Source organism: Tiliqua scincoides, chromosome 3, assembly GCF_035046505.1.
Source record: "Tiliqua scincoides isolate rTilSci1 chromosome 3, rTilSci1.hap2, whole genome shotgun sequence".
NCBI classification, from domain to species: domain Eukaryota; kingdom Metazoa; phylum Chordata; class Lepidosauria; order Squamata; family Scincidae; genus Tiliqua; species Tiliqua scincoides.
In genome coordinates this window covers 228,633,028-228,647,296 of record NC_089823.1, presented here as the reverse complement: position 1 = coordinate 228,647,296, position 14,269 = coordinate 228,633,028, and the positions used below count along the sequence as shown (strand labels likewise).

The following is a 14,269-nucleotide window of genomic DNA, read 5'->3' as shown; positions in this document are numbered from 1 at the left end:
ACTTTATTTTCTATAGATTCTCTCTCCAAAAGAGAAATCCATGCAGACTTTAAAGAACTGACGCCACAAAAGTGCAGTCGGCTTATGCTGAGATCCTGAAATTTGCAAAAAAGATACTCTTTTATGCTAACCTGATGGCAATCTGAAACTGCAGTTCTCAGTACACTTACTTGGGCATCAGTTCCGTTGGATGCAGTCAGACGTACTTGTGAGTAAGTAGGTACAAGACTGGCACTGTAAGGTTGTAGTTTTCAAACTCTCTGGGAGTTTGAAAGCTGCAGTAAATTCTAGCAAGGGTGGGGGGAGGTGAGGGGGGAGGCAGTGGCGTGATCCCCAGGATTGCTCCGCTCAGGGGCTTGGATGCACTTACCAGAGCCCCCTGCAGCCTCCCAGGGGTGCGGGGAGCCCTGCACTACTGTCTGCAGAGCTCCCCTAAGCTGCAAAAGTTTAAGTGGAGCGACTGCGCTCCACTTCCGGTGTTGCGGAAGTGGGGTGCCATCGCTCCACTTTCACTTCTAAAGCATCGGAGAGTCCTGCAGACAGTCACACATGTCTCCCCACACCCCTGGGAGGCTGTAGGAGGCTCTGGTAAGTGCACCCAAGCCCATGCAGCCCCCTGAACAGTGCAATTCTAGAGATCGCGCTGCTGTCTCCTCCCTGCTTCCTGGCTGCCCCCGCCCCTTAAGGTGAAAGTAGCCAGGGCCCTCAGGCTGGGGCGTCGCGACACCCCAGTTTGAAAAGCCCTGCTGTAAGGTATTGGTGCCTGTAACTGAGGGTTAATCATCTTCAAAATGTTGGCAGATCTGATCTTGGATCTCCAGTTCATTATATTTTTGCGGGCCCAATCCTATTCAATTTTCCATTGCCGGTGCATCCACAATGCAGCCCTGAAATAAGGGAATGTGGGCCTGTTGGCATGGCTGCACAAGCTGAACAGGACTGGGCCCTTTAGAAAGCATCTACGAGGGGAAGGGGGTGATGGATATAACCAGGACTGCAGTCCTGCGGCAGGGCAGGAGTATTACAACTCCTTCTCTCTGCACTTTTTCCCTATGTAAATTTTAATTTCCCTTTTTAGGGAAAATGAATATTTTTTCTATCAAGGCCAAGTTTGAGAGGAGGACTGATTTACATCCTGAAGAGCAGGGCAGAGAGACAGGGTTAACCCTCCTTCTCTCCAGCCCTGCTGTCCTGATGCCATTCCCCCTCCCTCGCTCCTTTTTAAATAAAGTTAATGAGACATGAGACCCAATCATGGATCCCTGCCTTGTCTAGCTTGATCCTTACGAGCCTCTGTAATGGAGTTTGATTTATTGTTGGTGAGGGAAGAGGTAGAGGCTTGACTTCTCCTTATTTGCCTTGCGCAGGCAAAAGTTATGAGTGAACTGGAAGGTGCAGCTGGCTCTGGAATATTTCCATCATTTTCCAAAAAGGCTTGTGCAATTTCTCCAAGCAGGGGGAGACAAACACTAGCAGGGCTTCATGCCTTCTGGATGGTGGGAAGTGAAATACACTGATACTGGAAGAATGGATTATTCTCTCCTCCCGGGCTAATGAAAAAATTCACCTAATGCAGACCTAATAAATAAACCCGGAGAGATGCGGGGAGAAGGGACTGTAAATTTGAAAGCCAGCTCCATTTGTTTACAGTGAAGAACTGGTTGCCTTCAAATAAGGAGTGACAATGCAAGAATGTTAATTTGCCAGCGCGCCTGATATCTCAGTCCTAATGAGCATGCCATTTTACATATGGCTGCATTTCATTGTGCTCTCTTGAACCACCCTTATGAAATGCAAACCGTTCTCCCTAACACTTGGAATCATTAACCAGAGTTATAATTCACATGGCAACCGATTAAGATAGATATTCAGGCATTTAGATACGTGAACTTTGGAGGTTCACGCATGCGTCCGTGGCTCCTTAATGAGGCTTAATTCACGGCCCCCTGGCTGATCACTAATGCTTAACAGAGGCCATATTTTGAACTGAACAAGGGGCAAGAGGGGCCAGCAATGTTGGATTTGCTCACTGACTCTGTCCCTGACAAGCTGAGAACAGCATCAGATGCGCCTCCGCCATATGGCTGGTCCACACTTGAGGGGCTATAATGTACTGTGCTTCTTCAGGAAACAGCTGGCTCCTTTATTATGGAAGGCTCTCCTATGCTTAAACCTCCCTGAAAACAGACAGAAAGCACCACACTGAACTGAATCTTCTTCTTCTTTAGCACCACCACCACCACCACAAGGGATTTGGCATGAGCTTTCCACATGCAAGAGGAAATCTATATGTGAAATTGAGTAATTGGGCCTTCATTGGAGCACACACTCTTACAAGGTAAGCAGATATGAAATCCCAAGAAGCTATTTCTCTCCTTCAAACACATACCTGTCCTGTCCACTTAGCTGGAGGGGTTACATTTTCCCCAAACTCTGTTGGGCATGTCCTTCAAATAGACAGGCAGGCAGGCAGAAGGATTCCCAACTATCTCCATTGCTCCATCACCATTAGCTCCATCCTACAACCATTCAGGACCATTAAACAGAACTCCATCTGGAATGGTCAGCCAGAACTGTAATCCCACGGACCGCTAGGCTACAATCCTTCTCTGTTACCAACCCTCTCTTGAGTTGGCACCATAATTTTGAAAACCTGAAATTCAGAGTGAATCAGGATTTCTCCCCAAAAGAAACATCTGCACATTTTTCAAGGACAGACAAATCAGTTTCTACAAGACAGTGAAATATCTCAGGTAGGTTCCCTATGTGACCATATATTGACTGGAAATTGACAAGCAGTGTTTACTGAAACCGTGTCCAATAATATGTGTACATATATTGTCAGATGCATTACTTGCGTCCAAGTCATGCTATTTTCCCTGGTCCTCTGCCAATCGCAGTCCTGGGAATAATATACCATAATTATATACTTAGCTATAATACTCCTAATCCCAATATCCAGGAATTAAAATACCATGTCCATCAGCTGCTGATGCAAAATTATTCAAACATTTATGTTTTGTTTTGACTGCATAATCTTTACCCCTCCCTTGAGGAAATGTTAGCAGGCAGAAATATATTTCCCAAGAAAGTCAGAAATTCATGAAGTTTGAGCTCTCAGTCACTGTAGTCTCAGAATATGTGGATTCTTCCACAGCTCGAGAAGAGAAAAAAAAAATTAAATTACAACCATGACTCTCCAAGCAACCAGTCTGGGCTCGATTTGAACGATCTTATGTCCCTCAAAAGATGAACAGTAATTGGTATTATAGGACACATTCCTTAAAGCTAGCATAAGCTTTATCATCTCAAAATTGAGAGAAAATGGTGAATTTACAGCAATAATGGCACATTTGTGCTGGGCACTGATTATCATAAAAGCAATATTTACTTTGCCAAATCGGGATTTATTTATTCAAGCCCAGCTGTGAAGATGCCAGACAATTGAAAAGATCTACAAAAACAAAGTGAAGGCTAAGACTACATTATCAAATACAAGCCTGCCAATAAATTAGATCAGGGTGGCTGCTGAAGTCTTTAACCCCTTTAATTTATTTTTGGAAAAAAATATCGGCAGAAATATTGGGCTTTCGTGCTAGCAGAACGGGCATCCTGCCAGAGTTAACCACCTTACGGCAGTCGCAAGTAACACTCCAACAGCGCGCAAAAGTCTGTGCTGCCGGAGCACCCGCGGAAAGGCCAGAGACTTCCCCTGCATGCTGGAGCATCGCTGTAGACCCATTGACACAGGTAAGGCAGCAGGGGAGGCAGAAAAGAGGAGGAGAGAGGCAGAATGGGGGACAGTGAAAAGGCAATGACAGCGAAGGGAGAGGGTGGAACAGGGTGGCAACAGCGGCAGGGCAAATCAGCTCCGAAAAGGGAGAGGTTTGGCGGCAGTAGCGGCTGCCAAATCCTGGTCACTTTCCCAGACTCAATCCTGTGACCAGGGTCAATGCAGACCTGCGCCAGTGGTTTCTCGAGGGCAGGTCCAAGTAGGCGCTTCTGTGCCAAGGAGACTTATTCCCGGGCAAGGGAACAAACGTTTCCAGAGGATACCTCTGCGATTCCTTCTCCCCTACAGGTTGCAGCAGTATCCATTTTGGCATTGCTGGGGGGAAGGATAGGATTGGGCGGTAAGTCAACCTTATTTTTGGAGTTTTCTTTATCTCATTGATCGTATCATATTAAATGCTGCTCCTGTGCTTATTTTTTTCTGCCTCTGGCAGATGGACCGTGACCCACTAAAGACCAACCATTACAAGCCAATTCATACATTACTGTAAACAACATGAATTAATGTCCACCAGGGACGCTGTAGTAACTCACCAGGATGACTTCTAATGCAAATATTATCCAAAACCTTCCTTTTGTCTGGTTCTACTGAATTCATTTTCCATTGGGGGGGGGGGGGAGAAATAATTGGCAAATGAATGCACGCGGTTTGGCGCAGTAGTAAGTAGCAGGGAGGTTCATAGTGGCATGCTTCTGCAAGTGTAGATGTTTATCAGATGTTTATGAGCCCTGCATTGCTCTACATGGGCTGAGCATTCCTATGCGCATTCCCATCCATAACTAGCTCCCAAAATCAACAAGCATGCTTTATAATGCACTGCAGATCAGTTTCTGCAACTCAGGGCACAATCCTGAGAAACACCCCAGGCAGTTCAATGAGACTACTCGGATCTGCACCCCTGATTTCACAGGTGCAAATCCAAGCAGCCTGTGTAATGCCAATCGGGCCCTAAGTTTATGATCTGGCTTGCACTGCCATGGCTGGTCCCATCCCCCTCCTGAGCCCAATCTGATCCCGGTTTCACTCCCCCCCCCCCACCAAAAATGCCCCCTTTCCACCTCCATTCCTCCTTCTTGCCGACCTCTCCCACTCCCTGTGCTGGCCTGCCTGCCTGGGGCGTGGGCTGGCACAAACACACCCCGTCCCAGTGCAGTTCCAGCATAGCAAGGCCAGCACATGTTTGTACACTGGCCTACTCTCCTCCCAAGTAGGGACTTGTGCTGGCTTGGGGGGAGGGGGTTTGGGTTGCACTGTTACTCTTTATTGTGAGAAAAAAGTGAGAGGACTAGCCTAGACGCCTTTAAAAGGGGATTGGACAAGTTTCTGGAGGAAAAATCCATTACGGGGTACAAGCCATGATGTGTATGTGCAACCTCCTGATTTTAGAAATGGGCTATGTCAGAATGCCAGATGCAAGGGAGGGCACCAGGATGCAGGTCTCTTGTTATCTGGTGTGCTCCCTGGGGCATTTGGTGGGCCGCTGTGAGATACAGGAAGCTGGACTAGATGGGCCTATGGCCTAATCCAGTGGGCCTGTTCTTATGTTCTTATGTTCTTATGACCCTTGTGAGTGAGAAGAGAGAAAAGTGTGCATGAGAAGAGGAGAGGAAAGGGTATCCAAGACACTCCACAGTCTTTCTGAGATGATCTGAGAGAGAGGGAGGGAACAAAGCAGAAAACTCACTGGAAATGAAGGAGCAAGTTTAACATATTCATAAGTAAATATTTATGGGCCAACCCTATCCTGCATTCCCACCGCTGGAACTAGTGTTCTGGCGTGGAACAAGCTTTCCAGACATCAAATGGCCATAAGAAAGCATGTGTAGCCATATGGTTCCAGACTGTTGCTGGAGATGACATGGAGGCCCTACACCTGGCAGAAGGGCAAAGAAGGCCCACTGATAGTAGTGAGTCAGTGGGGTGGGCAGACCACAGTGGGAGGAGATCATAATAGGGTGGAACAGGGGAAAGGCAGGAGGCATGTCGGGATGGTAAGGGCAACTTGGTACTTAGTAAGGACAACTTGCTCCAGATGCAATCCCCTCTGGTGCAAGCTCACACACACACTTTGTCTCCTTGGACTTGCACCAGCTAAAGAACTGGTGCGGATATGAGGAGACCCACTGGTGGTTGCGGGGCTTAGGGAAGGGTAAGGAAAATAATTTTCCTTATCCTTCTCAAGCCTCCTGATCGGCTTCCATCACCATAGCATACAGCACAGTCCATTTTGGCACGGCTGCAGGCTATGATGGGGAAAACCATAGGATCAGGCTGGCCGAATGCCAGTAGGGTGATGCAAGAGTGTGGTCTGCCATTGCTGCAGTTGTGGTGAATGTAGCAACTCTGATCTCTCTACACCGGGAACTCCAAACCCTGGCCTGCGGGCCAGATGCGACTTGCAGCAGGCGGAGCAGAGCTCCCCTTGCCTCTGAAGGGTCAATGTGGAGTCACCTGCAGGCTGCAGGAGGAGAGTCTGCACAAGAAGGCTGCAAGTAAGGAGATCTTTGCTCCCCCCCCCATTGTTTTCAAAGTGCTTTGGGATAGTTCGTCAAGAGTTCTTCGCTTACCCCCCTCTCCCGTCCTCCGTTGTTGCACCTCTGGTGAATTGTGTGCTGAGAGACCTTGGAGAAAACTTGGAAATTGCCTTGATCTGCTGCATCTGAGATATTTATTCCTGCACATTTAAGTGAACTGCTTGGGGGGAGGGGAATTGGGAGTCCATCAAAGCGTCCTTTAATTCTGAAGTGTGTGTTTGGGCTGGGAGAAATCCTGGAACTTTCAGTCCGTTCATTTTATACTTATACTTTATTTATACCTTATTTTTACCCCGCCTTTCTCCCCGAAGGGACTCAAGGCAGCTTACAAAACAAGGTTAAAACAAGTTAAAAACATAATTTAAAAGCAGATAAAAACATAACATATCATAAAAACAGTAGTCAGATAAAAAACTAATCAGGTAAGAGCATAGGGCAGCAAATTAGAAAAGGATCAGGCCTGTGAGCAGATGTTAAAAAATGTTAAGAGATGTTAAAAAGATGTTAAAAAGGCCAGGAACTCAGAAGGCTTGTCTAAACAGAAGGTTCTTCAGGCCTCGCCGAAAAGTTTCAAGCGAGGGAGCCGTTCTTAAGTCAAGGGGAAGGGAATTCCATAGCATTGGTGCCACTACTGAGAAGGCCCTATTTCTTGCTGCCGCCCCACGTACCTCCCTAGACGGCGGCACCTGTAAAAAGGCCTTCTCTGATGACCTAATTGTACGAGCCGGATTGTGCGGGAGTAGGCGTACGGGAGTAGGCGTAGGTTCATCCATCTAAGTTCCATCTCTAATGTATTTATTTATTTAAATTTATTTTTTGGCCTTCAGCACCATGCCAAATATCTGATGCAGCCCTCCAACCAAAATGTTTAGAGACTCCTGTCTGCACCAAATGAAAAAAAAAATGCACTTGTCCTTTCCAAATGTACTTGTCTTTCCAAGTATGCTGGAGCTTCTGGCTCCAATCAATTCCCAAACAATCCATGTTCAGTATTATGCTTGAAAAAGCACCAGTGTGCAACAAGAGTTAAAGTCGCATCAATGGGCCTCAGTACCTATCACGACAGGTAGACTATTCCATCTTGCTGATGGTTAGTGAAAAAGTATCCTCTTAAATGACCAGTCATTTCTGGATACAACTGCAGGCATGTCTTGTGGCATTTAGAGGAGAACTTGAGCAGGATATCTGGACATCTACGTCTTCTGTAAACTATTTGCACAAGTCCCCACTTCTAAAACTACAAGAAACATCACCTGCTGACAGCAGAAGTGATTGCACATTCAACTAGTGACTGTAGAACACTTGAATCCCCTCTGATAAAGCCTATTGAAAACTAGCTCAGATTACATACCTTTTCCCATCTATTTAGCTTTTTGGCCCATCCAACTCAATACTGAATCTTGCCAGAATATTTGGCTTGCAATCTACATATTGAGCACACTGGCCAAGTCATAATTAGTTCTACACCTGGAAAAATGCATAAATGTACGTTTCTTGCATACCTGGTTGTTCCACAAATGGGTTTCAAGTTTTACAGATGAATAGCCAATTTAACCTACAAGACCTACATGAATTGTCGCCTTTTTGGCTAGTGTTGTTTACTGCTTGGGAGACACCTGCCTACTATGACTCTTCAGGGAGCCAGGAAATGCCAGAGAAGTATTTAAAGTAAAAGCACACTTTTTTTTTACTGAACAAATTGGATAGCAAACAATTATTTTGAATGAGGCCTACCAGAGACTTTCACTGCTGCCAGCCTAGACCCAGTTTATGTGATGTGCTTTCGCTTTGGGAAAAACTTGGGACAGAACTGCTCCTGATTCTGGAATTGTAGAGGTACTCAGAGGCATCACTAAAGTTACGTCACCCAATGTGAGAGTTCACTGCATCAAAAAGAGGGGAGGAGCTGCTTACACGCTTGTAGGGAGGCTGCCTACTGCGCTGCCCCCCTCTCTCGCTATGCCAGTGAATAGGATTAGGATGCAAATCTTTGTCCTGCTATGGGTTCCATGCTCTTTATTTCTATTGCATGCATAATGTTTAATACTATGTGAGTTTAGAAGGGTTGGATGTCCAAATAATCACCTCCTTACCTTCCTCCTCCACCTCCCTGATATATCCCCAGTTCTCTAATCTTCATAAATGTGACCAGTTCAGGGACTTGCATCATGCAGATTATACAGGCTACATGATCTATATAAACAAGTTTTGGGGGCCCAACTGAAGGGAAAATTAGGGGAGTTGAAAGTAATCTGGTTTCAAACACACCAATCAATGCATTCGTGTTGTTAACAGCCTTACTGGGATATTGCAGGTCTCCAGGCTTTGGATGAGCTTGGAATCCTTGATGGTGACAAAGCTCTTCATAATGTTTATAGTGTGCTAACTCTTGGAATTGACTCTGGGGTCGACAGAGAATTGTATCAACAATAAGAAAACACCAACCCACACATTTTTATAAATTTACTGTTTTATGGATTTATGACATCTACCATGAATACCATGTTTTTTTGATGGAAAGCCAGGGTGTTAGAAAACATCAACAAGTGGGACTCATCTTTTTTAGCCTGGACTCAACTTTTTAGCCTGGCTGACTGATGTTTAAATTTGGGTATGTCACATGGGGTAAAATTGTTAGAAAAGCAGGTATTCAACCATCCCAGGAGGTCCACCAAGTGCGACTGCTTGGTTACTCGTTGGCTGTGTTCCTGTATACACAGCGAAGTACAAACATGTGCTGTTGGAGGCTGCACAGTTTCAGAAGCCGTTCCTTCCAACAGGAGGTTGTTGTCAGCCCAGTGCTGATGTTCAAGGAACACTGTATTCTGCATCAGTGCTGCCCACTTCCTTTCACAAGGAAGATGCTAGGAACTGAAGGTGAAAACATGCCCTCAGGCAGGATTCACATTTCATTGTTTTTAAATAAGGGCAATCTATTGCAGTCTAGTTGTGCGCAACTTTTATCACATGCCTGCTGCGGTGGCTAGAGTCTTGTAAATGTGTGCTAGCACTTCCTCAGTGTATGGAGGTGTACGCCTACCTCCGTTTTGCTCCCGCCACCCAGAATGGCTCCAAAGGGGAGGAGGAGGGGCCTCTTGCACGATGCATTCAGGTGCCCGCAAAACTTAGTGCTTTGCACCCCATCTAGCCATGCCACTGACTGGCAGAGGCTTTTCAAATCCTTGGCCAGCTTTGCCCTCCTATCGAAGAACCTTGAATTGGAAATGCTAAGTAAGTAGTCAACGCTGAATCTTTTGCATGCAAGGATGTATTCTACTATGGACTCTCTCTGCTATCTTGTGGAACTCCCTGACACAGGATATTTGCATGGTCTGCATTGTTTGCTGCTTTCAGGCATGTTTTGCCAGGCATTTGAATTAAGTTGAGCTGCTTTTCTGTTGTTTTTCTGGGCTGCCTTAGGTCACCCATGGTGGGGAGAAAGGAATTGCATAAATACTTTGAATAAACAAATTAAAAAGTACTGGGCCCTCCTACCCCTGAGCTATGGGTAAAGTTGGGGGTTCATTTACAGAATCCACATATACACCTTTGCACATGATGCATAAACGTGCCAATAAATAATTCTACTGCTGTTCACACCATGACAACTGATAGCCATTGAGTTACTATTCATACTTAACCATGGAGCTCATGAGTTAAATTATGTACTTCCCTGGGTAGCTGCAATTCCCTTACTTGTACCAGCTCAGGTAAAATTAAATTACTCCCCTCCTCCCCCACACTCCATTTAAAGTAAATAAAATGTTATTGAGCTCCCTCTTCCTCTCGGGGACTACAGCGAGGATCAATGTGCGTATGGCATGCAGATGGTATTTTTGGAATCCGGATCATATAGATTAAGTTCTACAGAAAGATTTTTCTTCTGCTGCAGGCTCATAGGTAGGAAGGTGAAAGAACCTTAACAGCATCCACCAAAATTATTAGATTGCACCAACTCTCCCCCCACCCCATCCCCTTAGTTATACTGCCAAGTTAACTTGGCAATTTAGGTCAAGAAAGGCAAAGCAAAGCAAACATCAACTAAACTGAAGTGCTCAAAGTGAAATGGGAGGCGGCAAACATATAAAAAAGCAATTTGGATTCCAAAGGTGGCTGGGTACATAAAAAGACAATGGCAAGTGTGTATAGTCTCGCTCAGGCCCTTTACATCGGGTTATGCTAGTATTTTAGGATGTCATATGATACAGAGGGACCAATGCCCTAACTGGATGCATACCTGGTAACTGAGAGGTCCATGCAAAGGTAGGAACCTCAACAGATCAAACTGAAATTTTTACATGAGCCTACTCAAGTTGCCAGGTATAAAAGGGGGGGGGGGAATCCATATACAGTCAGACCCCAGAATCCATGGTTCTGGCATCTGCAGATTTGACTCACACCCAAAAAAGGTACTAAAATTGAGTTGCCTGCCTTTGTGTGGCCAAACTGTGCCATTTCCAAGACTCGACAGCTACGTATTTTTAGGACTGAAAGACCAAGCTCACACAGAGGTTCCTTGTTCTTCCCAGCCTTACCCCAGAATGTATCACCTGTAACTTTAAATTTCCTGATACAACAGGTGGAAAAGACAACTGTGGTTCCTTGCAGCTATTTCTCTCTACTTGTTGTAACATACCAGTACCCTTTTGATCTGCAGTAATAATTCATCACAGTGGGAACCTGACAGCAGTTACTATGCAGCCATCAGAGTTGGTGGAGAATTCCCACCCAGGTGTTGGTAGGTTGCAGATAGGCTGCAGCCAGCATTCTTCAACCACATTGGCACAGGCTACTGATATTCACATGAGCGCCTGCCCATTTAGCACACATGCAAGGTCTGCATTGCCTTTTCTCTTGCTGCATCAAGAGATTAACAGCACAACACTATGCGTAACTACTCAGACATCAATTCCATTGTGTTCAATGAGGTTTACTCCCAGGAAAGTGTGTATAGGATTGCTCCCTTAAGGGAATAGGCCGTGGCATCTCTAACGTCTACAGAAATGGGCAAGTCAGGCACGGCTTGACTCGAGTCGAGTCAGAAGTCTCTGCCTCCCACAACTTGACTCGAAAACAAGTCATAATGGGGGCACTTTCCAAGTCACCTGGAGCATTTTTGTGACTTGAAAAGGGTCAAGTCGCGAGTCTTCCCCTTTAGAAAGCAAGCTGCAATTCCATGGAAAAAATGGAGCTACTGCCAGAATGTGTGTGTATCAGAGTTCTCTTTAACCACTCCCCTGCTTTCCCCATTCCATCTGTAAACAGAGTGGGAGGGGTGGGAGGGACTGCATGGGAGCAGAGACAGAAGCGGCAAAAGGGAAGAGGGTCAGGTGCAGCAGCTGTGATGCTTTCGAGGACAACTGAATCCTTTGCAGCTCTACTCAGAAGTAGTCCCATTTGTGCCAGTTATTCAATGGGGCTGCTTCCCCACAAGTAACAACCGAGCTTACAGCAGCCATGCAGTTGAAAAGCGTGATTGCTACTAACCTCTCCCCCTCTCCCCCACTGCTTTTCTGCCTTTTTCCTGGGTTTCTCCAGCTAATTCCAAGGCAAGAACCCCCTTGAGTTCTTCCTCCTGCCCTCCCTCACCCAAAGAGACAAATCAGACCACCCATCCTTTGTTCAGTGATCATTAATTCCTTCAGAGATGGGCAAGAGAGCCCAATCCTGCCTCCCCCTTCTGCTTGGATGCAAAATCAAACATTAACCCTTCCCTGCCTCCTGGCTGGAACCTCCCTGCTGCTTGCCTGGTCTGAATGATGGCCCCATGAGGTTTTTCATGCCAAAGTAAGCAAGCATACCCAGACAGACTTGCGTCTGCTTGTGTGAGGACTGAGTGCCGAGTCAGTGGTCTCAGACTCAAGTCAATTCCTGAGTCATTGGTGCAGGTGACTCGAGTCTCCACGAGTCAATAAAAAATGCTGATTTTCACCTGAGTCGAGTTCCAGTCCCTGGTTTTTTACTTCTACTTTCATTGCAGCATTCACCAATTTTTTTTTAACTCCAAAAACCAAGCTAGTTTACAGGGTCAAGCTCAAGCAAGTTCTTAAATTCTGGAAGTAAAAGCAACATCTGAGCTTGTCTGACTAAATGCTTGATCTTACTATGCTAACACTTTGTCAGAGTCCATTTTTAACTCCCTCTCCCCAGCCCATATGATTGGTAATTGCTCCAGCCCTGCCTACAATCACATGGGCTGCAAGGAAGAACCTTAAAGGGACTCTTCCTTTGCTTGGTTAGGGAGTTTCCCTGAGATAAGCAGGGAAACCAAGGGGGTTGGTCAGATAAGCTTGGGGATTGCACAGCAACTTTGCCCTCGAGTCTCAGAAGCTTCGCTGGGCTATGCTAGCAATATTTTCCCTGCACAAACATGAATCACATGTTGTGTGAAAAAGGACTTCTTTTTATCTACCCTGGACCTACTGCCTATTAACTTTGTAACTCCAAAGACTTTATGCCAGATGGATAGTTCAGCTGCAATTCCCTTGTTTTAGTCATAAGCCCTAACGAGTCTATCTCCATTTGTACAGCATTAAAAGTTCAGTGCAGCAAGATGGACAGTTTGTAATTAATACAGTCAATCATACAGACAATTAATATAATTGTGCTAATTTATTCAGATAGTGAGGACTATGAGTTCACATTTTATAAAAACCAATTCTCTAAATGGCAGTCAAGCACAGGTGTACTGACAAAGTTGTATCTTACTTTGATCAGGCTGAATGGGAAAGTAGCCAAAGGGTGGCTCATCTTGCTCTGAGCAAAGAAAACACATCATCCATTTATAAGTTTGGCCAATGCTTCCCTGAAAGTGCTCAGGGAGAAATGTGATCCCCACATTCACTATTTCGAGGCAATAGAATAAAAAATGCAGATGCAATAGCATAGATTTTTAGGGGCTCTTGCGATATCGTCCATAGACAACCACAAATGATGTTCGCTGAAATCTGAGCAAAGTGAGAGCTTTTCTCAGAGTGAACTGATTCAAAGCCATTAAATTATCTTCACATCTAAGAGGCTATTTGTGGGCTGCAGCTACTATTGCCAGCTGCATTTGGGCTGAGAGCCGAGTCAAATTGGAGATGTCCTGCCCACTCTGAAAATTAATTGGGCTTTTTAACCGTTGCTTTTGGAGGGTGGGAGGGGGAACTAGCAGGGAGCAACAGATGTGAGGTGTGAGAAATGTGACTCCCCACTTTTGAAGCCTTGCCCCAGTCTGAAAGTCTGAAAATTTTGTCTCAGATGAGCTCCGTAGTTTATGATTAAAAGCGTGAGTTGCTGCCTTAGTAACCAGTTGGCCATGGATGCCTCTGACAATTTTCCCACCAGGACACACACATCCACAATTATCTCACAGAAATGGTCTCTCTATTTGAAAAGTTCTTCCTTCTTTGCTAATCATTCCAGAATGCATCTTACCCTGCACATGCCCAATCTCATCTGATCTTGGAAGCTAAGCAGGGCCAGGCCTCGTTAGTACTTGGATGGGAGACCGCCTGGGAATACCTGGTGCTGTAGGCTTATACCATAGTCTTTTGAGACTGAAGGTTGCCAACCAACCAGCTCATTGTGTAAGCAAGACTGATACATTGCATTCTCCTGATCCCGGGGGTCCAGGGATGAAGTGACAGGAATCCCCTTTGAAATCCTTTTTGGCACCAAGGACACATGTCGAAATGGCAGCCTTCCTTGCCAAGAAAAGCAAAAGGGGAATCCCACACGATGGTTATTCTTCAATCTTCAGCTTTCACAGCTTAAGCCTTCATAAAAACTCTAACAGAGCATGACTAGAGGTTCGTTTTTTCTCCTTCCACATCTAGAGCACTTCATATCTGTCTTGCCAGTGCAGCTTCTGGGCCTGCTTGCTAGATCTGAACACTGTCACAATTCTCACTAACATATGTGCAGACAGGAATGTGCCCACAGTACGTGCTTTTGTTAA

At 45.6% G+C, this 14,269-nt stretch overlaps 1 protein-coding gene and 1 pseudogene across 1 annotated transcript in view; one reads left to right on the top strand and one right to left on the bottom strand.

Moving 5' to 3' along the window:
* Positions 1 to 14,269, bottom strand: part of NAALADL2 (N-acetylated alpha-linked acidic dipeptidase like 2) — a 395,487-nt gene that overhangs the window by 88,902 nt on the left and 292,316 nt on the right. The window lies entirely within an intron of this gene.
* LOC136646510 (5S ribosomal RNA) lies at positions 13,730 to 13,848 on the top strand (annotated as a pseudogene).